We start from the raw sequence: 23,731 nt of genomic DNA, 5'->3' as shown, positions 1-23,731 counted from the left end.
CCCCTGGGCCCCCCCTTGGCCCCACAAAATGGGAAGGAAAAGGGAAAAGGGACAGGGAGATGGGAGCTGGGCTCAAGGAAGGAAGAAAAACAGCAGCAACAATCAGTGGAGGAGAACTTATTTTACTAACTGTGATATAGGAATGCAAGATAACACAATATAGTACAATCTAATTGAAATTGAGACAAATAAAATAGAGGAGAGAGAGTTCCTGAGACTGAGTCAAACCTGAAAAGCTTGGAACGGATAGGAAAGCGCCCTCCAGCACTCACTGCAAGGCAGTAAGAGGCTGCCACACACAGAAGGGCCAGTTCCCATGACTTCTGTGATGTATAGGGATAGGAACCTGGAATTGGAGCATTAACACTTTAACTGCCTGTACACTACATGATGTTATGATGTGGAATACTGAAAACCAACAAAACACAAAACCATGACAGTGGAGCACATGGGAGCACATCTGTTATTCAGTGACCTTACACACTGTTCATCCTGTACCACTTTGATTTGATTTTTTTGGGATAGTTTTGTTACTCAAGTTTTTCACTTTATAACAAGACAGATTTTCATGGCATTTGTTACATAAACACATTTTATGAGAAATTGCGTGCTCCTATTTCAAAAATCAATTGACCTGAAGAGAAATCAAATAATTATTAGTGAAGCTGCGTGTATGTTTAAAATGAAAGTTAATGGTGCCTAACCACTCTCCTATTGTTCAGAATACTAAGTGGAGAAAATTTGCTTGAAAATCATGCATGTTGGTGCTGAAATATAGCTTAGTTTTAGGATTTTTGAGATAATATCTTTATATATTATGACTTCAAAATATCTTTATAAAATTGTCTTAGCTTTAGAACCTTTGGATTAAGACGCATCTGTTTCCATCCCAAAGTAGCATCGAGTTTATGATATCTAGAGTTTGCGTAATCACCAACCCAAGCTGTCCAGATTGCATTTCTTATGGATGTTTCTGTCTTCAAAAGTACGTTGGCAGAACTGATATTTTGTGATCTTCTTAGTCTTATTTCATTCTTGTTTATTACTGTAAGATGAATTTTATGACCATATAAATTGTGAGGTTATAACATATGATAGCTGAGGTCTATGTACACCTCCTGCTGCATGAGACAGCATGACTGAACTAAGCTACAAAGATCTGTAACATATTACTTTGACAAAAGCCTCATCTGCTAGAAACAGAGCTGGATTTCTCTGAATTGGGCCCACCACTCTGTCTCACACAAAAATTAAAGTAGCATCTTAATAACACACTTGAGAAATGGTCAGCATAGAAAATGTTCAACACTCACTGATGAGTGAGTTGTTAAATCAGTTTCCATGTTCTTACCTATGCAAAACTGTATGTGCTAAACTGCCCACCTGAGTTTAGTTTGTAAGAGGAATCTTTGACAAGGTGCTGGTGGAGATGCTGGGAACAGCTTTTCAAGACCAGTGCTTTGCTGCAGCAAGGGTGATTAGAACCTTTTGCTAGACACACTTCACATTTTAGTGCTCCTCAGGAAAATCGTAGGTTTGTTGAATCATAGAATCACCAAAGTTGGAAAAAATCTCCAAGATCATCCAGTCCAACCATCCACCTATCATCAATATTTCCCCACTAAGCCACATCCCTTAGTACAGCATCTAAACTTTTCTTGAACACTTCCAGGGATGGCAACTCAATCACCACCTTGCACAGCCCATTCCACTGCCTGCCCATTCTTTCAGAGAAGAGTTTTTTTGCCAATATTCAACCTGAGCCTCCTCCAGCATAACTTGAGGCCATTCCCTCTTGTTCTATCACTAAATAGAGAAGAGACCAACTCCCACCTTGCCACAGCCTCCTTTAGGTCATTGTAGAGAGGGATAAGATTTTCCCTCAGCCTACTCTTCTGCAGACTAAACATTCCCAGTTTCCTCAGCTGCTCCTCATAGTTGTGTCAGCAATTGCAAGCCACCAAATCCTATTGCAATTCTTGACCATGGTAGCAATGTACAATATGCAAATATTTCTTCTTGACAGTATTTACAGGATGGAGAAATCCTGCTTGTCTGGCTTTTCTCTCTGCACTGCATTATATTTTCACTCTGAAATATTTCAGGTTTGTCAGTTTTCTGGCTTTTTATTTTGTGGATCTTTTTGTTTGTTTGTTGTTGCTTTTTTTATTGGTTGGTTGGTTGGTTGTGTGTGTGTGGCTGGATTTTTTTTTGTGTGTGTGTGTGTGTGTTTGTTTTTGTCATTGTTGTTGTTTTTCAGTGAGGTGCACAGGCTGTGAATATAAAGCTGAGAGGCTGGCTACTGCAGTTCGAGGATGTCCCTAGAGAACTCAGACACTTTCAGTTTATAAAGTTGTGCTATTTTCAAGTTTAGTCTGCAGACTTACTTCCTTGTGCCATGAAATGCCAGCAGGTAAAGCAAGGTCTTGACACGAAATGGCTGAAAGTCCTGCAGGCTCTGCACAAAAGACCACTACGGATGATGTTTCTAGCTACATAGTCTAATGCTTTAGAGCAAGAATTTTAAAAAAGCAATGCAGATATAATGCCTAGGAAAGCTGCAAATGTGATATGAAATTTCCATTGCAGATTCTTCCCTAAAAACATACACAGTGGTCACAGAGTGAAGTGTCTTAATTCTAACTCAGCATCTAGCAAGGCTAGACAGGAAAAAGTAAATGATGGAAGGTGCAGCTGAGAAACAGAAGACTACATGCATAGGAGGAACATAGTGCAATTTTCATTTAACATTCATAGAATCACAGAATCATAGAATAGTCTGGGTTGAAAAGGATCGCAAAGATCATCTAGTTTCAACCCCACTGCCAGGGGCAGGATCACCAACAACTACAGCAGGCTGCCCAGAGCCACATCCATGGATGGAGCAACCAGAGCCTCTCTAGGCAGCCTGTTCCAGCGCGTCACTACCCTCTGAGTGAAAAACTTCTTCCTAACTAAACTGAACTAAATCTTCCCTACCTTAGTTTAAAACCATTCCCCTTTATTTTTTTTTTTTCCTTCTTCTATAACATCCCTCTTTTCCATACTGAGGATGGAGAAGATCTGAGAGTTTCCTGTGGAAAGAGCAAGAAAAGGCCATCTCAGTATGTTGGAATGTCTTGGAGAGCTTCAGGGCTACTATGCTTAGCTACCACCTTTATTACTCACTACCTCCCTGCATGCATAGCATTTGTCTAGGGCTACAGAGTGAATGTGAGATGTACATCCTGCATGTACACGTATCACTGAGGTCTGACATGTCTTTATTTTGCAAGGATCAGTACTGCAGTGGGAAGCTGATAATGGTAGATGGAAGCCCCTTCCTGTGCTCGTCATTTAACATAGTCTTGGCTGGGCTACAACAATAATCTTTTGAGTAATGGCAGGTAGAACATATGGCAGGACTTCCTCACTAGGTGTTTGCATTTCCTGTATTCTGGATTGCCCCCCAGATATTGAAAAATTTGAATGTTTGTTATAGATATTTACATTCCTGTGCTTGAATATTTTTTCAGGGTATTATAGTTCAAGGTGAGCAGTCAGGGCCAGCAAGTAATTTTCTATATGCCTTTTCTAATAGCTTGGCTATAACTGCTAGCTGAACAGCAGAGTAACAGCTAAAAACATGCTACATAAATGCATTAGAAGTAAATAATGTGAAACTGGAAATTAGCACAAATTATATGGGACCAGAAAGTAAGACTAGTTTACCTGTAAAATTAATTTCTCTGTAAGTTATTTTCAACCCTGCTTTAAAGTGAGGATGAATAGCATTTCTGAAATGAGCACCACATCTTGCCTTCTTTGCAATTAGTTATGTAAGTTCTCCACTATGGAAATATAGTGTTTGTCTTCTTGGGCACATACAAGTTAATGGTACCCCTGGCCCAACTCCCCCTGACTGTGTGGTTAGAATATTTGAGTTGCATATTGTTTGCTCTCAGGCAAATATTCAATCTGTCACCTTCTATTCCTTCCCACAATCTGTGTTTCTTAACTATTTGCAGAAATCTCTGAATTTGCATGTAAACTCATTATTCAATGTGGAAAATCACAGTTGAGTCACTGAATAGATTTGCACTTAGGGACAAATGTTATTGAAATTCTTCATAAAAATAATAGTTATAAAACTGTGCAGTGATTCAAGAGCTACCATGGTCTTGGATGTGCAAAAGTGCAAGCATGCCTGCCTGAGAAAATGTACAGGAATGCTTTTCTAGTTATTATTGATAGATAAAAAACTAGAAAACATTTAATAAAAAGTAGTTAATAGCAGATCAGGCATGCTCTATGAGGAGGACTGGAGAAAGCTGGACTGTCACTTTTGAAAATCAGAGGCAAATATTCTAATTTTATCATCTGTACTTCAAAGAAAAGAATATAGTGCTATCTTCCTCTAAGACTTTCACAAGGCTGACAGAAGGTGAATTAATAGGTTTTGATTTTATTTACAAATCATGAAAAATCGGTATTGTTGGAAGGTGCTGTGTACACTTTGAAGTATAATGCTTACACTAAAAAAATCTGCTTCTAAACAAAAAAATCATATACAGGTATCTTTTGCTATTCAATTCCCTTTAAATATTGCCTTTAAAGCAAGTATTTGCAGTACCAGACTTCTGATCTGTGAACAATTTGTACAATCTGTATAACACATTTTAGTATAATGCACTTACAACATCTGAAAACAAGTGTGATTGCTGTTTAAATCACAGAATCATAGAATCACAAGGTTGGAAAAGACCTGTATGATCATCTAGTGCAACTGTCCACCCATTACCATTGCTACCACAAGCTACTAAACCATACCTCGTAGCTTTTCATCCAGACACCTTTGAATACTGCCAGGGACGGCGACTCCACCACCTCCCTGGGCAGCCATTCCAGCACCTGACCACTCTCTGAAAGAAAAAGTTTTTTCTTGTATCTAATCTAAATCTCCTTTGGCAGAACTTGTGGCCACTTACTTGGGTCCTGTTTGTTGCCTCAGAGAAGAGACCAAACCCCTCCTCATTACAACCTCCCTTCAGGAATTTTTAGAGTACAGTGAGGTCTCCCCTGAGCCTCCCCCAGACTGAACAATCCCAGCTGCCTCAAGCACTCTTCTTAAGAACTGTACTCAAGACCCCTTACCAACTTTGTTGCCCTTCTCTAGGTATGCTCCATGTCTTTCTTGTAGTGAGGGTCCAAAACTGAACACAGTACTCAAGATATGGCCTCACCAGTGCTGAGTACAGGGGAATGACTACTTCCCTGCTCCTGCTGACCACACTATTTCTAATGCAGGCCAAAATGGCATTGGCCCTTTTGGCCACCTGGGCACACTGTTAGCTCATGTTCAGCCGAGCATCAACCAACACCCCCAGGTCCCTTTCCTCTTCACAGTCACCAAACCACTCATCCCCAAGCCTATAAAACTGCATGGGGTTGTTGTTGCCAAAGTGCAGGACCTGGCACTTGGCCTTGTTGAAGCTCATCCCATTCACCTCAGCCTAGCAATCCAGCTTATCCAGATCCCTCTGATGGGCCTCCCTACCCTCAGGCAGATCGACACCACCTCCCAGCTTCGTGTCATCTGCAAACTTACTGAGGCTACATTCAATCCCCAATCCTCAATCTAGGTCATCAATAAAGATACTGAACAAGATGGGTCCCAGTACTGACCCGTGTGGGACACCACTTGGAATGGGTCGCCAGCTGAACTTCATTAACAACTACCTGCTGGGCACAGCCCTCTAGCCTGTTCCTTACCCAAAAAAGGATATACCTGTCCAGACTACAGGCAGCCAGTTTTCCCAGGAGAATACTGTAAGAGACCATATCAAAGGCTTTGCTGAAGTCTAGGTAGACTACATCAACAGCCTTTCCCTTATCTTCCAGTCTGATCACTTAGCCATAGAAGGAGATGAGGTTGGTCAAGCAGGACCTGCCTTTCATGAACTCGTGTTGGCTGGGCTGATCCCCTAGATGCCACACGCATGTTGTGTGATCTCACTCAAGATGATTTGCTCCATAACTTTCCCTGGTACTGAGGTCAGGCTTACAGGCCTGTAGTTCCCCAGATCCTCCTTATGGCCCTTCTTGTAGATGGCAGTCACACTGGCAAGCCTCCAATCCTCTGAGACCTCTCCAGATAACCAGGAGTGCTGGTAGATGGTGGAGAGCAGCTCAGCTATCACTGCCACCAGCTCCCTCAGCACCGGTGGAGCCCATCCGGTCCCATGCTCTTGTGACACTCCAGATGGAGAGGAGCAATCTTACTGTCTCCACCTGAATCATCAGGGGTGTATTCTGCATAGCATCCCAGACTTCCAGATCAGGGCATAAAAGCTACAGAACTTCACTGATTACTAAGCAATTTGAGAACATATTTCAGGGTACTATAATATTCACTTTTTTTTTCTCAAACGTTGCAAATTTAGATTTCACTGTTGGATATATCAGTTAAAATGGGATTTAAAAGTTGGTCTCTAAAATTTTCCTGTTATCAGATTACTAGTATGCCAATATTGTGATGAAACAGTAAATGTAGTTGGAGGTAAAGAAAAATGATTAAGAGTGGAAATATTCAATTAATAATTTAATCTCACTTTTTGTATTAGTACATATAGATGTCGCAAGCTTACATTTTTTCTATATGTTTTGAGGCTTCACTGGATATGAATATACTGAGGAGCAAACCATGCTCTGAGGATAACTTTCTAGCTAAAGATGCACAGATTGGAAGAAACTAACAGAAATTTTACATGGATGTCAGAGAGATGTATTAGCAGAGGGCTATGTTCAAGCCAATAAGTCCTACTTCTCAGCAAGTTTTCAGAAGCTTTTATCTTCAGAAATTATTCCTCAGGATGGAACATTAGTTGAAATATTGGAAAAAGTATAATATTTACAGAACAAGATAGACTATTTTGGGAATCTTCAGCACTGTAAATGCTTACAGATTCTGGCCAGAGATGTCTTTGATATCATGATATGACTGAGAATATATTAAGTGGTCTCTCAACATATCTCTGTGAACTGGGCTATGTTCAGGGAGAATTCCTCCAAGACCAGGATCCATGATGTATTATTAAACAGATTGACTAAATATAGCCAAAGAGGAGGTGTCAGAAAAGATCTGTTATCTAATGGAAGCAGATACTTTGATAAACCCTTGTAGAGGTTAGAAGTGAACAAAGAGGGAATGATGAACTAGGGAACTGAAATTTGTAGTGGCTGTAGGGGAAGAAATTGCTAAAACTGAGTGGAGGAACAACATACTTAGAGAAATAAGCAGAGGGCAGCTTGTGAGGTTTGTTGTGTACATGGATAGTATGGGCCCTCAAAGGGACACCAGCAAGCAGTGAGCAGTACTTGCTGTTGGCACTCTTACTATAAATTTTCTTAGAGAGTAGAAAATAATCAAATACAGAAAATGGAGAATAAAGTTTTACTATCTGTAAGATATAGAGTGTTGAAGTTTAATTAAGGAATCTTCACTGGATGAACTGTTATCTGCCTCAGATTACTAAAGACTATTGGGCATACAGAATGCTTACCTCAAAGGAAAGCTATGAGGGTTAATGAATGTATGCTTATATAGCACTTCATTTATATTGTGAATGCATTCTAGAGAGGTCGATTTTGTAATAATACAGATAGGGACTCTTGAGCAAGAGCTGACAGATGCAAACCCTTGGTCTAAATTCAGACAGAGCGGAATAAACTGAAAGCAAGAATTTTGTATGGCTGGGTGGAACAAGATTGATAAATCAGGATTAATAGGATTAATAAAACAGGATTAATAAATAATTGAGAAGAAAAACCTCAGCTTTGGGAAATATAAATATTGTGCAGTAAAAACCATTTGCTTTTTAGACCTTTTTCTCTTTGAATAAGTTTGGGAAGGCTTAAATAGGGTGACTAAGTGAGTAAGCCCATTAAACCTCTAAAAACTAGTACAGGGTAAAAGGTAGTATACAGAGTAGTGTGTAGCCTCTTCTTTCTTGCACTTCTGTGAGACAGGATGGTTTGCTTTTTCACTCACCACTCTATTTATTTGTTTCCTCCATTTCTTTTTCTACTGCAAACACAAAGAGTCTTTCAGCTGGTAGGAAAGGATAGTTTACAGTTGCACCTAAGGATCTGTCCAGCACATGGGCAAATCAAAAATGTTATGTAATAAATACATGATGCCATCACTGTGAAAGTTATTGCTTTAAGGCTTCCAGCTTATCTGCTGGGTTTCTTGCTTCTACACCCAACAATGACCCATTAATCTAGAGTACTGAATAGACATGTAATTAAACTAATTAGAATTCCTAGCTCTGTATAAGGCAATCTAAATGTGCCTTTTAGTTTTTGGGACAGCTCCTCACCCTAGAAAACAGCGATGTGTCTAAGAAAATGATTATTCAGATATCAGTTAAAAATGACATTAAGGCAGTTACTGTTAATAAAAACAAGCCTGAGGGTAATGGAATCTTCAAAATAGTCTTTACAAGTTGTATTTCTAGTTGCACTGAATTTTAACTTGATTCAGATTCTTATCTTATTTGAACATCTTTGAAAAACCCCAGCCCAGACTACTCACAAATTTAATTTAATCTTGAAGCTCTCTGCTTTAATCCTTACCTATCATGTTTTAGTTCTCTGTCTCTACAGTGTCCACTAAGGGCTTAATTATGTAAGATGCCAATTGTGTGCTGGACCTGCCTCTAGTTACTGGGGTTGTGAGACACAATGCAGTCTCTACATACAGTCTGCATCTGAGAGGTCTGTATTTTAAATGTGCTGAACTGGAGTGTGTGCCAAGCACATTTTGTTCAAAGGTGGTTGGTGGATAAGGAACAAAGCAGGCTGTGGAGCTAGATTTTGCTTCTCTAAGGATGCTGGCTGTGGAGTGAGAAGGCAGCACAGCTGAGTTCATGGGAAAAGAGTATGCCTGGCTCGTGGAGGCAGTGGTAAATTCTCAGTCCTGATAGTCATCTGTCTTTCCTTCCAATGAAGAATTTACTCTGCAACACACTCCAACTGAACATCAGATTTACAGGATTCAAGTTCCTTTCAGTAAAGTAATATAAGACAATTTTGCATATTTGAAACTGCAATGTTTATGAACTGATAGTAAGCCCATGGTTGATTGCAGCTCAGTGTTAGGTTGACACTTTTAAAGGAGTGCCAAAGAGCTTATAGCAGACCTGTTGAAAAGGTTAGTGTATTCTCAGAGGCAGCTGGCAAACAATAGATAACAACAGAAAACTCAGTGCAGACTTTGAGTTATACAATCACAGAAGAGAAGAGGTTGAAAGACAGAATGACAGATATATTTTCTGGTGAACAAAGTGGAGCACAACTGAAGCAATATTATTAGCATAAATTGGAATGATCTTTTTTATTTTAATACTTTTTTTTTTTCCCCACTAATAAGGATCTGGTCTTGTGTAAGGTCCTGGAATTTTGACAACCAGCACTGAGAGTCAATCAGTTCCTCTGAGAGAGGAGGGAGGAAGAAGTGGGAATCCTCCAGCCTCAAGGACAGGGCAGAAGGTGTCCCAGAATTACCAAGCTGTGACACACTGGTGCTTGACTTCAGTGCTGGACAGTATAACCAGGAGCTGGGGTTTATGAGGGGGACAGGGCAGGAAATGAGAGATAAACTTTAGCTACAATTAACTCAAGTCAGGGAAAATCTCAGGACAGTTTAATAATCTGTAACTTGACCAAGTACCGAGAGATGCCTGACAACATCAGATGTCCTGAAAAACTCAGCTTCCTGAAATTGCTACATTATCCCTATGTTTCTCTGACTCCTATTTTGTAAAGTTAGATTAAGAAGATGTACGTTAAACACAAAAGAACAACCACTTAAGTATTACTTAATTACCTGTATTATTTTTGAAGAAGCTAGTTTTGCTGACAAAAATACTGTGAATTTTTTTTTTTTATTTCTGATTCCTAGACTTGAAGGCTGTGCTTCACCATTTTTACAGTAGTAGTTTTACATTTTATCAAGGATTGCAATCCAAGTTCTTACGGGCACTGTGCAAAAGCAGAGAAGAAAGGTGGATACAGCCTCAGACCTGGAATGGAATGTTTGTAAAATGACTGCAATTCATGTCAACAAGGATAGTTAATAGGATAGTTAGCACAGAAAATCCCAGTGTGGCTAAGTTAAGAGAGATTCTTTTAATGCATATAATTGATACAGCATGAATATTCAATGCTTTCCAGTTAAAGGTAAATGAGAGAAAATTGTTTCCCTCTACCATGTATGTTAGAAAAACTGTCATTGTGAAAACTTAAATATTCAGGGGGCTCAGTGGGCTCCATTATTTTCTTCTACGAGGGGTACAACTGACTCAATATTTTGCTTCTGTTAAAATGACCTGTTTTTCTCAAATATATCTAACTTGTACGTATTTGGAGATTAACTGGTTGATCAGAAGTTATCAGAAGCATAGAAAACCTTTAGCTGAAAGGTGAGTAAGGTTTGATTACCAGCTTTGTTGGAAAGTGAGGTGTGTTGATAGCCAAAGCTGCCATTGGTGCTCTCTGAAGTGATGTGCAGTCTCTTGCAAAATCAATACATAGTCAGCCTTTGTGATACTAATGCTTGCTTTGGCTGCACATGGAAAACCTCCAGTGTGATAATAGAGAACAAAGTTCACTTTCTGGATTGTTTATTGTTGAGTAATGTGCTGAAAACGTTGCAAGGTGAAAGATGATAGAGGATTTTCCAGGACAATCTCTCCCTTGAGAGAGACAATGTCTCTTTTCAAGACAACTTCCATTGTATTTTGCTCATAGATGTTCCTATGGGAACAATTGGACACTGAGGATCTGCATGTCTGAAAGCTGAATACCAGAAATGGTATCTGACAAGGATTTACTTAAATGGTGCTTGTGAGTGTGATGGTTCAAATCAACCAACTAGAGGCTTCTCTGTGGAAGACTTGGAATTTATCAGCATACTTTTATACCTTTATAGGTGTCTATTCATATTGTAGTCATAGTTCCAGTGCTGAAAGATTAGAGAACATACCCATGTACCAGAACACTTCTCTGTTCTGTTGCTTTTTAGCTCCAGCTTTTCTTTTGTACCAGTCTGGATGACAAATAAAAGTTGAGCATATGACTAGTTTGATAGTGTGTATATGAAGGTCAGTCTGCTTTCTTGTCTCTGCAAGTTGGTTCCAAGTAATGTATAACAACAGGGAAACTGCATAACAACTCTTATCCAAAACAGTTTTCCTCACTCAAGCAATTTATGACCAAGGATTCCCTTAGCCACCAGGAGCACTGTTACCATAAATGAAAGCTGCCTCAGCACCATGCTAATTTCTTTAATTTATCCAAACACTTTATGAACCCATGCAAACATTCGCTGTACACAAGGTCCTATGCCAAGATGCTCCATTGTTGAGCTGAGTTATCGAAGCATCTTTTTTTTTTTTTAGTTTGAATCTACCACTTCCTATTTCATTTGATAGACACAAGTTTTCTACAGGGAAAGGTAAGGAACAGTCATGCTCCAGTCATCTATCTTCTACTCACATCTTATGGGTGTATGTTATATCCTCCTTTGATGGCTCTTCCCAAACCCGCAATTTCTTTTTAAGCTGCAGAGTCTAATTTCTCTAATCATTATCAGTCAGAAGTTGTTAAAGGTTTTCTAGTTGTCCTTATATCTCTTTTTTTCTCTCTTGTTTTCTTTTCTACAAGACCAGAATTGCTCTTATATCAGGTTGTTTTTCTTTTTGCACTTAACAGATTTATAATGTGGAACATTATTCTATCTCTTTCATAATAATTCTTGAGATTTGATTTTTTCTTTTGACAGAGAATTTAGCTTATCATCATCAAAGATCTTGTCTGAGACTAGAAAGTGGGTATCCAAATATCCAAAAGATATTTGGATATTGAGCTGGGAATGTGAAAAAGATAAAAATTCATCAATTTTGTCCATTTTTTAAAGGGAGAGGTGAATAAGAACTGGACAAGATAACTCTTCTCTGTCAGCAGGCACTGACTCAACAGTAGCTAAAGGGAGTATCAACATATATGGTGCCTGTCAGTGCTGCATGGTTGCAATTTGGGGACATTTTATTTTATTTTATTTTATTTCATTTCATTTTAAATGCTTCCTGAGCCTCTGTGTACAACAGGCTGCAATGGAATATATTCTGTTTATATTCTGTTAATTCAATCTTTTCAAAACACAGAACCAAGGAAGAGCTTTTAAGTATTGGAAAAATGCAATATTGTGCTTTGAAGATAGAAAGTCTGTAAATTTTTGGTCTTTTGGGAAGGAAATCTGAGCAGACATTTTATACAAGCTATTGGGAAAGAAGAAAATACCCCTTTCACTTTGTCCCTACTTTGGAACAAAAGAATCATAATTCCATTTTAATTTACATACATACATGTTTATTTGAATGTCTGTCTTTTCCTAAATATGCATCTATTCCTGCAAATCCTTACCACTACAAGTTCAGTGTAAGGCTTATTCAGAGTCTGAGTGCTTATACTGTATTTTTCTGTATCTTTTTTTTTTTTTTTTCTTTTCAGTATTTTTTCCCAAACTCCTATCATTTCAGATGATCTTACAAAAATGTTGGTAAGAAATACTGTAAGGTGTTAACGGCTATCACTATTAGAGGCTTTGATTCAATTCTCACAGGGTATGGTATACTCATTTTTTATTTTCTCCAGTTTGCAAGAAGACAATCAAAGTTCTTTGCTAAATGGGTTGTTGGGATCCTACTGGAACTCTATAGAAGCTAGTACGGTAAGTAGTAGTTTGCAAAAAAAAGAGCTGAAATTTCATCTCTTTGGTCTGTGTGCATTAAAAGTAGAAAAGTTCTAAAAAGTTCTATTACAAGCAGAATCTATTCACCTAACCCTTTTTATCAACTTAATTTTCTCTCTTCAGAGAAAGAATGCAAGAAATTAAACAGATTCTGCAGAAAACAATTAAAGGATAATCCTGTTCATTTTGTTTCAACCATTTTTTTCATATTTTTTCAAGCATTATTCCCAAAATTATTTGAATATTTGGACACACAACCTAAATCTGAAAAATTCTCCGTGGGTGTAATCTAAGCTTTATAAAGAATTTGTACAAAGTCATCTAGAAAAAAAACAACATTCAAACTGATCAAATCAGCTTTAGAAGACAATTTCTCCAGTAAACCCAGGAAATTATCTAGTTGGATTTCAATAATAAAAATCATAATGTCCCATATAAAGACACTTACATAACTTGAATTTAGGCTTATGGCCTTGGACTCCCTGAACGTCTGGTGAAGTTAGAGTGGTCAAATTTAAGCTCTTCCCATGAGTGATTCATTAGCGTCTTTCATTATCTATACAGGCAACCCTGAATATCAGCTGAAGCTCTTAAGTTTGATATCCAGTGTACAGTGGTGAAAATATTCTTCACTGACAGATCTAGTCATAATGTGAAGGATTATAAAGTCAGAATTGGTTATGCACAAATGTCAAGAGATTGGCATGGTGAAGATGGTGGCAGGAGAAAGCTCCAGTAGTCCTGGAGGATTCTCCATGGGAAGTATGACAGCTTAGTGCAGATGTGCTTTTTCACTTGCTCTCCTGCTTCTTCTATATCTATACATGCCTTTTTCTTACTCCAGTAGGAGAAATTGCTTTGCAGCTACCAAAAAGAAAAGATGGCCAGGATTATTACTAAATAAAGAAACTTTATTATTTTTGTGGCACTAACATCATTTTCAGTAGTGGTAAAACAAGTTACACTATTCCAAAATGTGTAATTCCCCCACATTTATTGGCTGACAGGACAGGAAAATAACATGAACATCATTACAGAGCTAACAGACCTCAGCTACGTATTCTTAAATCCTATGAGAGTCCACTATTCACCAAACCTTGACTTCAGTTGATGCTCAATGCGGTTGAAATCCATTCATCATTTCCAGGAATGGCAAGAAAGAAGATCCTGATAACTAGAGGCCTCTCATTTTCATTTCAATGTTTGGAAAAATTATGAAGATTATTCTTGGAGTTATTAAAGAACATCTGAAAGACGATGCAGTCATTGATCATAACAAATAGGGCATAGAGGGGCAGCACTGATCTATGCTCTCTGGGGTTAACAACAGGACTGAGGGAATGGCATAGAGCTGTGTGGGAGAGTGGTCAGATGGATGATAAGAAAACGCTTTTCATCACACGGTGGTCAAACCCTGGAGCAGGCTGCTGGAGGCAAAGGTCATAGCCCTTAGCTGCCAGAGTTCAAGGAGTGTTTGGACAATGCTCTCAGACCCTGTGTTTGAGTTTGGAGTAGTCCTGTGTGGGACCCGGAATGGCTCCCTTCCTACTCAAGGTACTCTATTATTCTATGACCCTGAGTGCAAAATAACACCTGCCTTCTAATTCAGAGCGATATTTTTCAGGTAAGAAATTTCTTAATTAATGAAAACTACAGTACTGAAAGAGTTTAAATGCTGTATTATTTATGTTTCATAGCGGCCCTCATTCTTCCTTCCAATCTTTTGGAGTAATCTAAATGTACAACTTTGTTCATAGAATTGTAGAATCACAGAATTCTTAAGAGTTGGAAGGGTCTTCTGAAGGCCATATAGTCCTAATCCCCTGCAAGGAATAGGGACATCACAGCCAGATCTGGTTTCCCAGGGCCTCATCCAGTTTCACCTTGAAAGTCTTCAGGGATGAGGCATCAACCATATCTCAAGGCACCTCTTCCAGTGCCTCACCACCCTCACTGTAACAGACTTTTTCATTATATCTAACCTAAATCTAACCTCTTTAAAATTGAAGCCATTCCCCTTGTTCTCTCACCACAGACCCTGCTAAACAGTCTGTCCCCTGTCCCCTTCTTTCCTATAACTCCTCTGTAGATATTGAAAAGCTGCTATCAGGTAATCTCTCAAGCTTGTTTTCTCTGGGCTGAACAGCCCCAGTTCTCTTGGACTATTCTTGTAGGAGAGGTGTTCCATCCCTTGGGTGACCTCCTCTGGGCACGTTCCAACAGGTCTATGTCTCTCACATCTCTGGTATGTGATGTTTCAGCAAATTCAGGAACACCTTTGGAAGTCCTGGATGGAAGATTTTCAGTGCTGTTTATACACCAGAGGCATGTTGTTGTTATTTTAATGGGCAGATCCTTTCTGTCCTTTATTTGTGTGTGTGTGTGTGTTATTGCTTTATTACTTATAGCAAAGCAACATACCATTATGGACACTACATTAGAAAAGCAACAGTGGAAACAATAACTGTCATCAGGCATAACTATAGACAGCCCCTGGAAAAAGAATTAAAGAAAATAGCAATAACACATTCAAACAGGATAGAAGTATGACTAATAAATGCAAAAGCTCCACTAGAAGCAGAGCACATAGGATTTTTATTTCTATTTTAACTTTGTGGTGCTGCTCATTAGTTGCTGCTAAAATCTAGTAAAAACATTTGGAAGTGAAAATGTATTTGCTTAAGGTTGTTATGGGTAGAAAGCCTACTGGAATGATTGGGTGGTGCAGGACTGACTGTCAGAACTCAACCTTTCCGCTTCAAAACTGAGCTGTGCTTTGGAAAGAGGGTACCAGTACTTCTCTTCTGTACACTGACTCTTTAGTCAATCCTGTGTCATATGTGTCCTGGACTCTAGCACACTTCAGGGCAGCCCAAAGAAAGCTGCAAGAATCAGATATCTTTGTGAGTTGAAATTGCTTTAATTGTGCCCCGTGTGGCTCAGATTCTCTCTTCCGTCAACAGTCAACATCAACGTGAAATATTCAAAGAGTGTAGGTATTGCTTTCATGACTGTAAATTACCCGAGTTTCGCCTTACATAAGAAAAATACTTAAGCTCAATAAATGAGTTGAAAGCTGCTTTGTTTTGCAAAGTGATTACAATTACACTGAAGAATTTGGACCTTTGAGACAGTGAGCTCTTAAAGGTAAACACAGAGAGCATGGTGTAGAGGTAAACAGAAGCAAGCTGTTTTCATGGCCTTCTCTGTCATTCAAATGCTTCTTGCTGGAATACAACTACTCCTTTTTTTTGCCTTGTAGTGGTAAAGCACTGGATTTGACAGTGTGCACTGTCAAGCTTGGAGCGTCCCTAGGCAGCCTGCCTGTGACTTCAGTGGTAAGACTGATTTTATGAGGTAGCAGCTAAAGAATGTTTACTATTTGTATGATAGCATATCTAGATTTGTAGCACGCAATCCATCCATAAATATGCGTTTTCTCTGCCTTTCAAAATCTGCTTGGTTACTCATTTACACTTGGGATCATTTTAGTTCATATTGTCATGGGTTTGGGGATAATTGTGCAAGAGTTAAAAGGTCTTAGCTATGTCAGTGTCAGGAAGCAATGCTTCTATTTATGTTAATTTTACAGGTAATAGGTACAATTAACTAATTTTTATAGTAAAAACATGATTTCCAAATTGGAAAGTGGAAATTAAGTGCAAAGTTCTAGAAAGTGAGTACAGGACAGAGTGGAAGCTATTACTTCTCCCATGCAGTGCTGCACTCTGTGGGGCTCCTGAATAATCGTTTACATTTTCCTCTTGAGCTAATGAGTTATGTGAAGGAAAAATGCCTCCAGATAGATTTAGAACACTGTTTTAAAGTGATTGTCACACAAAAGCTAATTGCAAAGGAGTATAATTTCTGAAGAATTAGAATCTTCTAATGTTAATTTCCCAGAGGGAAAGACATCAGACGAGATATTAATTGCCATAACTATTGTTCTTTCTTTTTATCGTTTGTGCTAATCTCCACTGTTTCCAACACAGCATCAATCTTTTAATCAACTTAAATTAAAACTTACAATTCTGTTTATTGGCAGTGTTCACTAAGTTTGGAAATCTAGTAGAGTAAAAATTTGAAAGCAGATGATCTCTAAATCCTGGTGTTACGTTTTCACTTTGAAAAGTACATAAAATCCCCTTACTGTGACCAAGATTATATGTATTTATAATACTTATCATCCTTATTCCTTCATCATACCTTAGCTTCCACAAGACATCTTTTTCCTGAGATCTTAGCCTCCTTTGTGTGGTGAGATTTCTGTTAGACTTATATACTAAAGGTGAAAAGGCAGCAAGTCCATGCAATTGCATTTCATAGAATATTATTTCATAAGATAAAAACATGCCAGAGACTGTCAATACATCTGGTCAGATTTTGGTGTTCAGAAACATTGCTCATCATAACATAATTTATTAAAACAGATGTAGCTGAATATGATAAACTTCTAAGTTTGGGTTTGCTTTTCTGCTTTGATCCTGTAAAGGAAGCAAGTTTTCCCATCTCCCCCTCCCCCTCTCCTCTGTGGGAAGAGTTAGCCCGAAGTATTCACAAATCTTTTGATCCCTGTCAATATTCCATGTGCATAGCTGCATCTCTGCCTTGACACTGAGTTTCGGGACTGGAAATGGTACGGCAAACAAACTCATCTCCATATATGAAGGTTCCTACTGTGTGACAGAGCGGTCACATGTATTATCCACTGTTTGGACTGAATGTGATTACTGGCTGACTACATACACGTTTGGATGAGCTATACGTACAAAATTATTTTTTAAGCAAAATCCTTTATGTTGATGGACTTTGTGTAGCCATGAAGCACTTGGTTATGAAAAAATACTTGGAAGCGTTGAGAGATCTCTAGGAAGTTACAAAAAACTGTGAAAGAGGATGGGGTTTGGATGCTGTGACAGGTGTTTTCAAAAGTTCTTTTTTTTCTTTTTAAGAAGCATAAACATTCTTTTAATTGTTTACTCTTTGCTTGTTCTTCAGACAACGTAATATCCTCTGTATTAATGCATTAGTCATCAAGCATGATCTTTCTTAAATCTTAGCCATCTGGATTTCTCGCAGAAGATAAGAAAGAGCAGTGCTGAAGCTAAAGAAAACAGGAAGATCCCATGAAGAGAATATAAAAAGCAACTGGATTAAACTGCTTATTACAAAGCAAGCACAAGTATTTTAAAACTAATCCTTGACTATGTCACCTCTGAAAGCTTCAAAGACTAGTTGTTTGTTTTTTCTTTTTCTGAACCTTGTCACCATGAAAGAAGATTGATTTGCTACCTGCTCAGATGAATAATTGTTGATGACAATACATTTAACTTTAACAGCTTTAAATGCAACAAATTTCAAAAAGAAATACGTTTTTTTTTAAATTGTTATGCATAAAGAAAGAAATCTTTCTTTAAGTACGTATTAGCAGAAATTACTTTTCAAATAATCTTCATTTAATAGTGTATGGATTTTTTTGTAAGTTCCAAAGTGTGTATGGCACAATTCTGTTCTCATCCCACTTTACTTGCTGAGCAAATCTGTTTTGGTTTATGTCAGCCACTGTTTATCAAGCACTCTCCTTTTTCAATACATCTCAAATGAGATAAAAATGTGTCTAGTGTTGTTGACATCAGACCCCTGAAACCAGCTGCAGAGTTGCTATTGTTTGGTTTCAATGCTCCCTAAAATGAATTTCCTTTCTGTTGAATCCAAGGGATATGGTGAGTGACAGGCCTTCTCTTTTTTTTAATCACACAGATCTGGCTGTTCCTCTAGATGCCCTGATAAGCAGCGCATATGTGTGTGAAAGGAAGGGAAACAGGAATTCCTTTCGGAAGGGTGACAGCTTTAGTAAGACTAAAGTGAGTTCAAGGCAGATGTTCCTGGCAGAAGTCAACTGAAAACTCACATCCTAAATTTGCACAGCTGCCAGCAAAGAAACATACATTTATCTTGGCTCTTTTTTCAAACATCGATCTTGTTAAAAAAAAAAAGAAAAAAAGAAAAAAAAATCAATCAAAAGCTCTATAAAGAGCTAGCTTTGCAGCAAGTATATAGAATGCTGACATGTTGCAGCATGAAAAAAATGTGATGATTTAATTCCCAGAAAATTTCAGCCCAGAAGTAATGTTAATATTCCTTGGTTTAATATGTGAATGTTTCAGTCTTATGGGGTACTTCAGGGGCAAAACATTGCATTTAATTAAGCATTTGTTGGTATTGTAATCAAAGTGGTGGAAATGACGCAAAGATCTTTCCTCTCAGAGAACAAGAAGTGAAACTGTGTCTGATTCTATGTCTATAACATGAATTTGAACCTTTCTTTCTTTCAGACATCCAGGAAATATGTTACAGACTCCACTGATGCTCCTGGCCTCCTAACTAGTACACTATTCTTGGTGTGTGCTTCCTCTTGTGATTCTGTTCAGCACTAGCCTCTTTGATTTTCCCATTCTTCTTGTTCTGTGCTCCTCTTAGGCAGAGCACTACTGCTCTCTAGTTTTAAATGATAATAATATAGAACAACTTCTAATGCCTCGGAACTCAGAGGCAGTATAGACAGATAGATTAGTTCAACAGGGTGAGAAGCAACGTGGCTTAGTAGATCATGTAGGATGCAACCTTCCTTATAAGCAACTTTAGAAATACTATAGAAGCTAATAAAGCCATCCTGAAAGCCCATGATTTTGGCTGGCTGCAGAATTTAACTTGAAGTTCTGAGAGAAGCTACAGTTGTGGAATGCTAGATAACATGATAAAGTATTCAGAAGAAGCTGAACTTCATGGTAGTATAGTTGAAGAAATGTCATCACGGCATAGAAGTATTTAAGAATGGAGATTTCAATTGCTCTTCAAACACTATAACAAGGAAAATAAAATTGAAGCTTTGTAGCACGCTAGGAAGGTCACTTAATCTGAGCTCTGATATTCTGTCTTCTACTTCTGATTAAAACAATAATTGTTATACTAAGAGCATGGGATTATAACATGCTGAAGAGCTAACTGAAGTTAATGAATTTTGAATTTTGACTTTTTTTTAATTCTAAAAAAATATCTCCAAAGAGCAGATGGTATTAAAGAAAAATGTTATATCTACAAATACCTGAAAACTGAAGAAGCTAAACTGATTTGGATAGAACTAAGCCCATTTACTAGATGGTGTCAAATGACAGCATAAACAAGACATTTTCTTTCTTTCCTTGCTTCTTAGTAATATCTACTGTCTTTCTCTCCCTACTCCCTGTACACAATTGCTCTCAAGATGTTTGTCTGATCTTACCATGCTTCCCTAAAAAGGACTACCAAGACAATATCTATAAAAAAACTCTTCCACTGCCCCACCCTTTTCAATATTGTGTTCTTGCGCCCCGCCAGGACGATGGTAAACAGACTACAGTGAGTCTGTTTCTTCTATGGCTCTCCTCCAGGGATCCTGTCTATTCTTTGTGAAATAACCATGAGCACTAAGTCACGTGGCCGGAGGCAGCGTATTTTAAGAATTGAAGCAATGCTCCCCACTGGTGCCCTTGAGATTCTGCGTAATATTTTGTTGACTAGGCAGCTCTATGTAGGGAATCCTGGACAGATGTGAAGCTAGCCCAGAGGAGGCAGATTACATTAACAGCTGTTGTGAAGTGCTTAATTACTAAAAGCTCTGCTAGACTAATACTTTCCTCTTGATTCCAGAGGCCTCTCGTGTCTTTTCTGATAGAGCAAATTCCCACCTGCTCTCCAAGGAAGCTGCTTAATTAGATTAGAATGGACCATTGGAAGGCTGTAAAGTGCAATACACAGAGTTATCTTCTACACTGTTTCTGATTATTAGAATTGTGCTTGAAATGATTTATATTCAAACAAATTCTCTTTTAAGCTTTTGAACAGTGATTAGAGACAAGTTATGTCACTAGGTAATGTATTTGTTGTTCCAACTGTACCTTTTCATCAGTGAGAGAACTGATATGGCTGAGCTATTAAATATTTTTTTAATGTTTTTGACCCCTACCATCTCAAATTCTTGTTTTTCTCCCTTCCCTGTGTGACTCTCACACTTCTCAGTCCTTTGCCTCACTCACCATTACACTCAAATTTCCTCACATATACTGTGCTGCTCTCTACTCTAGTGCAAGGAAACAAAACTTTTAGTGCAGAATGTATTCACTGTGAGGATTGCTTTAGACAAATTTTGGACTCCTTGTTCACAGATTAATTAATCTTCTATTTGGGTTTTTGTTTTGTTTTGTTTTGTTTTTTAACATCCTGGCTATGTATAAGATTTTCTGTGTGGATTTATAAAGGAGTTTATTTTAAAATTATTAAACAGAATTGTTGTAAATCAGAAAAAGACTAATTGTCGAATTATGTGAGAAACCACTTCCCAGTTTCTTTGAGTCTTCGGACTGTTCCTGGAGTGATGTGATAAGTTCACCATTCAGAACTACTTTGGACAATAGGATTTCAATATCTGGGTCTTAATTCTTTATCTAAATTTCCGTTTTTCAAGTATACACTATAGCAAATACGATTTCAAATTATAAAGTAACTTGCTGTAGTATCAGATCTCAAAATATGAGCAACATAAATAGATATGTAAATACATAAAAAGCAGAAAACAAAGAACTTTTTTCAAAATGTGTCACAGTTGCACAAATTCCAACATGCACAACCATATGAAATTGCAGTCTTTGGAATACAGCCCGTATGATGACCTCCTGATGATCCTTCATCATAATGACAAGATATCTGAAAGATCCATATAATACAGGCCAGTATTGCATTAATCCATATGCAGTTTGATCTACTCATCAGTGACAAGATCTGCCTCCAAAGCTCTGTTTGATGGGAGACACCAGCATTGGTTCATCCCTGGAAGTGACTGAGATGTATTACTATTGTGCACCAGTCCAGTGGCTACTGTGGCCTTTAATAATAGAATCGAGAACTACATGCATTGAACTGATGTATGCTGGCTCTTTGTTTAATTATTTGCTTAGTATGTGTTTAGCCATTTCTCCAAAGAAAATGGAATCTTACTTATTCAAATGGTAGACTTTCTTATCAGGGCATATGTCTGCTTCATTTATAGATAGGGGATAAAAACTGGAACTTTAAACATAATATATCCCATATCTGTACTTGGAGGTGAGATCATGCACATGCTATAATTACATTCTTGATTCTGCTCTCTGTTATACATACCAGTTAACAACCAGCTGGACAACTTCAAATAGTCAAGAGAATCCTGTTAGGAAAATTCTTTTCTGCATAAGTATGAATGCTGAAGTCTCTGTAAGCTAAATATCCACTGAAATTAAGGCTTTATTGCTTTGGAAATATACTTGGGAATCTAGGGGTAGAGATGAGGGAAGAGCAACTTATCATCATCTACCCACCCTAGTCTGTAGACTGAGATGCTTTTTGGAGATTGAGGGAAAGAATATGTTTGCTACAGAATCATAGAATCATAGAATTCTTAAGAGTTGGAAAGGGCCTCTAGACTAGAAGGCTATCTAGTCCAACTCCCAGTCTGGGACTCCTTTTGCTAAGTATCAATTGCATCCATATGACAAAGATCCACGTTTGTCCAGGGATATTGACTGGGGCAGATTATATTTGTGAAATTCTTATTTTACAGAAAACAGTATGTGTGAAAGAATTGTCACATTCTTCACTGAAATGAAGGGATTGCTCACAGATTTCACGTATTTGTCATCCATTCCCCGTGTAGGAAATCCTAGGTCACTTCTGAGCATTTATTAAATGTGTGAGTGGGTGGATGCATGGGAGGGGACACTTTGTTGTGACACACAATTATCCACATGTAAAAGTTATGCCAGATTCCTGTAGAGGCCAGAGTGACCAGGAAACAGGCTGCAAGAGTGACGTAGGGGAAATTCGATGAGGTTGCACAAGCAGAACACTTAGCAATAAGCAGCAAAATGTCAAAGTTAGCAGGGAGGAGACTCTTATGTGTGCTAGGGTGGAGTTTTCTTTCCCTTCATCAAATTTGCAGTGGTAATAACAGTTGACATGTGATTTACATCTGCATCTCCTAGAGACTACAAAGCATTATTTGCTAGTTTGCAATTGGTTATCCTTATCTTGTTTTAAGAAATACAATCTGTTTCCTCTTTCTCATCCTGAGACTTGCAGCCAGATGCTTCAGCTGAAGCTTCCTTTGCTGTCACTGAGTACAGTTTGCCAGGATTTTAAGTGAAAATATATTAAACTGAATGAAAACCGTAATTGTAGAACCTTGTGTCAACTGTCACTATTCTAACGGATGAGATGTGGCAGAGGTACATGGCATAGGGCTATGGATTGTATGATTCTGCAATTTCCCTAGAAAAGAGTCTAAGAAGCACAGAGCTGAATGGAAGATTATGGAAGACCAGCAGCACACTGCCTGTCTGAGCATGGAGGAGACATGGCATCATGGTCTTTCATCCATGCTATTTGTTGTGGAGTAGAGCCTGCAGCCAGAGGGAGAACAAAGTTAGAGTTCTATGAGTGCTCCATTTGCATAAAAAATGGGCATTTATTAAGTAACACTGAAACTACTCCTAAATCTCTGAGATTTTCTCAAAATGTTTGAGGCACTTATCTTGCTGCTTGCTGTTACAACTACAGTTTTGACCTGGGCAGACTGGTGAGTGACACAGACAGACTGGTGAACTGGCTGGAGAGGAACTTGGTGCAGTCCAGCAAGGGCAAGTGTAGAGACCTGCACCTCAGGAGAAATAACCACACGCACCATCACAGGTTTGAGGCTGACCTGTAGCAAAGGACCTCTAAGGAGAAGGGCCTGGGGGTTATGGTGGACAACAGGTTGGCCATGAGCCCCCAGTGTTTTCTGGTGGCCAAGAAAGCCAGTGGTATCCTGGCATGCATTAAATAAAGAGTGGCCAGCAGGCCAAGGGAGGTGATCATCCCCCTCTA

General features: G+C 38.4%; 1 long non-coding RNA gene across 1 annotated transcript; it reads left to right on the top strand.

Annotated features, from left to right (window-relative positions):
- Window positions 1-14,208: 14,208 nt before the first annotated feature.
- On the top strand, window positions 14,209-23,507 carry LOC125686910 (uncharacterized). The gene is made up of 3 exons (XR_007373939.1): window positions 14,209-14,417; window positions 16,056-16,131; window positions 17,854-23,507. It is a non-coding gene; the product is annotated as an uncharacterized LOC125686910 (long non-coding RNA).
- The last annotated feature ends 224 nt before the right edge of the window (window positions 23,508-23,731 follow it).

Source organism: Lagopus muta, chromosome Z (assembly GCF_023343835.1).
Source record: "Lagopus muta isolate bLagMut1 chromosome Z, bLagMut1 primary, whole genome shotgun sequence".
NCBI classification, from domain to species: domain Eukaryota; kingdom Metazoa; phylum Chordata; class Aves; order Galliformes; family Phasianidae; genus Lagopus; species Lagopus muta.
The sequence above is the reverse complement of the archived record's forward strand: the minus strand, read 5'-3'. Positions and strand labels throughout refer to the sequence as shown.